The following is a 3596-nucleotide window of genomic DNA, read 5'->3' as shown; positions in this document are numbered from 1 at the left end:
CATCTCCTTTTCCTTCTGTAAATCTGCTCTTATACAGGAATTAACCGTACGTCCTGCATTTTCCTCGGTCCCGAGAATCCGCTACGAAGATTCATCTCCACATGGACGTCAGCACGATATTCGGCTATTCTCATCACTGTAGTCGAATCTCAAAGTGCTGCTAGAAGAAAATGTAAGATCATCCGTACATCTGTATTGTTGTTAATGCATAGGCAGTAACAGCATTACTTGCTAAATACCATAAAAATCAACAAATATTTGCGCCCCCGGGTGGGCTCGAACCACCAACCTTTCGGTTAACAGCCGAACGCGCTAGCCGATTGCGCCACGGAGGCTTACGGGAGCACTGCCATTAGGACAAAGTATACTTTATTTGCCGATAGGCACCTTAACATTACTGTTTAACGGGAAATAAAACATACTTTCTGGCCGTCTCTGTGATGCGCTTTTTAGTGTGATACTTGCCATGCCCGAATTCGATATCCGGCTCTACCACGGAATTTGAAAAGTGGTACGAGAGCTGAAAAAGGGCCACTCAACATCGAGAGTTCAAATGAATAGTGGCAGGTTCGATTCCCAACTCAGCCAACCTGAAGTGGTTTTCCGTGGTTTGCCACTTCTCATCCAGGCAAATGCCGGGATGGTACCTAACTTAAGGCCACGGCCACTTCTTTCCCTCATCCTTGTCTATTCTTTCCTATCCTCCCCCCCCCCCCCCCACAAATCCACTACTCAGCATAGCAGGTAAGGCCGCTTAGTACTCTTCCCCAGTTGTATCCCCAACCCAAAGTCTCACGCTCCTGGACACTGCCCTTGAGGCGGAAGAGGTGGGAAATAAAAATGTAATAATAATTAGCATGGAATATGAAAAATATTATTCGTATGCAATTCAAAAAGGAACTTTTTTTTTTGCTAGTTGTTTTACGTCGCGAAAAAAAAGGAACTAAGAACCATACTAATTAGTATTACTTTCTTTTCTTTCTTTCTTTCTTTCTTAATCCGTTTACCATCCAGGGTTTGCTTTCCTCTCGGACTCAGCGAAGGATTCCACCTCTACCACCTCAAAGGCATTGTCCTGGAGCGTGAGACTTTGGTTTGGGGATACAGATGGGGAGGAGTACTAAGCGGCCTTACCTGCTATGCTGAATAGGGGACTTGTTGGGGGTGGGGAGATAGGAATGAATAGACAAGGATGCGGGAAGGAAGAAGCTGTGGCCTTAAATTAGGTACCATCCCGGCATTTTCCTGGAGGAGAAGTGGGAAACCACAGAAAACCACTTCGAGGATGGCTGAGGTGAGAATCGTGCCACCCCCCACCCCCCAACCTTCTACTCAGTTGACCTCACGAGGCTGAGTGGACCCCGTTCCACCCCTCGAAACACTTTTCAAATTTCATGGCAGAGCCGGAAATCAAGCCCGACCCTTCGGGATTGGCAAGTAATCACACTACCCATTACATCTCAGAGAGGGACATACTATACTACTTATATTCTTCTATCCATGCTACAATCTGAGTCCAACTAACGGTGTTAGAGTATTTAGTTAATGAATGTGTAGATTATAGTTGTAAGATGAGATGCTTAGATGTAGTTAAGTACAAGAGAGGACGAGGCACCCTAGCTTGGAAGAAGTCATGATCATAATTATTATTATATCATAGTCCACCTCTGTGGTGTAGTGGTTAGTTTAATTAGCTGCCACCCACGGAGGTTCGGCCCGGCTTCGATTCCCGGCTCTGCCACGAAATTTGAAAAGTCATTCGAGGGATTAAACGAGGTCCACTCATCTTCAAGAGGTCAACCTCAGTCATCCCCGAAGTGGTTTTCCGTGGTTTTCCGTGGTTTCCCACTTATCCTCCAGGCAAACGTCGGATGGTACCTAACTGAAGGCTATGGCCACTTTCTTCCCTATACCGGTACCTTCCATTATTCCTATCCCCCTATAATGCCCCTGTTCAGCATAGCAGGTGAGGCCGCCCTGGGTGATGTACTGGTCCTCCTCCCCAGTTGTGACTCTGACCCAAAGTCTCACGCTCCTGGACACTGTCCTTGAGGAGCTAGAGGTGGGATACCTCGTTGAGTCCAAGGGAAAAACCAACCCTGGACGGTAAATGGAATAAGAATGGAAAGAAAGAATAACAAGACCCGATGTTTTGTTTTTTACGATTTGCTTTACACCGCACCGACACAGACAGGTGTTATGGCGACGATTGGCAGGAAAGGACTAGCAGTGGGAAGGAAGCGCCGTGGCCTTAATTAAGGTATAGCATTTGCCTCGTATGAAAATGGGAAAGTATTGAAAACCATCTTGAGGGCTGCCGACAGTGGGGTTCGAACCCACTATTTCCTGATTGCAAGCTCACAGTTGCGCGACCCTAAACGCAAGGCCAACTCGTTCTGTAGAGGTCTTCTGAGAGCTGCAACTCCTCGCCAAGAATGTACCTGTACCGCGGTATATTATTTTTATCTATTAATTTAATTGATTCTTCTTCTTCTTCTTCTTCCCCTTTCTCTGTTTACCCTCCAGGGTCGGTTTTTCCCTCGGACTCAGCGAGGGATCCCACCTCTACCACCTCAAGGGCAGTGTCCTTTAGCTTCAGACTTTGGGTTGGGGATACAACTGGGGAGGATGACCAGTACCTCGCCCAGGCGGCCTCACCTGCTATGCTGAACAGGAGCCTTGCGGAGGGGATGGGAACATTGGAAGGAATAGACAAGGAAGAGGGAAGGAAGCGGCCGTGGCCTTAGGTATCATCCCGACATTTGCCTGGAGGAGAAGTGGGAAACCACAGAAAACCACGAAAACCACTTCTAGGATGGCTGATGTGGGAATCGAACCTACCTCTACTCAATTGACCCCCCGAGGCTGACTGGACCCCGTTCCAGCCCTCGTACCACTTTTCAAATTTTGTGGCAGAGCCGGGAATTTAACGCGGACCTCTGGGGGTGGCAGCTAATTACACTAACCACTACACCACAGAGGCGGACATTTATTTATTTATTTATTTATTTATTTATTTATTTATTTATTTATTTAATGGGCATTAGTTTTTGGAATGCCCGCCTGGTGGTCCATGACCGTTAAGGCGTCAAATGAAGTTTTTATTGTCTGACACCACGGTTCGCGTCCCGTTGGTCGAAAAGGAATTCATCTGGTGACGGGTAGAAGATGTTCTGGTATACGTACAATTTATAATCACTAGATTGTGTGCTAAAAGCCTGAATTCAATTCCAAACCTCTCCGCGGTGTTCATATGATATGGTGTGAAGGCAGATGACGCTGTCGATTGATTCGTCCGTCGGACGGGGATGTTAAGCCTTGAACAGACCCCTTGGTGCTATTCGACAGGAGTAGGCTCTGTGCCGGCACGGATTTCTCCCTCTCCCTTACTACTAGCATGAAAATCCACAGCCTGTTTCTAGTCATTCGACCGGGTTAGGAATGGAATGAAGAAGCCCCAATCTAGCGGTGAGGTTAGGAATGATGCCGGCTGCCGAAGCCTGTCGCAGTCCTCTGGGGCAATGATTAATGAATGGCAGATGAAATGAAATTATACTGGAGAGTGTTGCTGGAATCAAGGACGACAGGGAAAACCG

The 3596-nt window shown here is 47.2% G+C and overlaps 1 non-coding gene across 1 annotated transcript; it reads right to left on the bottom strand.

The window, feature by feature from the left end:
- Positions 1 to 261: 261 nt before the first annotated feature.
- Positions 262 to 335, bottom strand: TRNAN-GUU (transfer RNA asparagine (anticodon GUU)). Its single transcript has one exon. It is a non-coding gene; the product is annotated as a tRNA-Asn (tRNA).
- Positions 336 to 3596: the final 3261 nt, after the last annotated feature.

This window comes from Anabrus simplex, chromosome 3, assembly GCF_040414725.1.
Source record: "Anabrus simplex isolate iqAnaSimp1 chromosome 3, ASM4041472v1, whole genome shotgun sequence".
NCBI lineage: Eukaryota > Metazoa > Arthropoda > Insecta > Orthoptera > Tettigoniidae > Anabrus > Anabrus simplex.
Note: the sequence above shows the minus strand (reverse complement) of the source record. Positions and strands in the feature narration are given on the sequence as shown.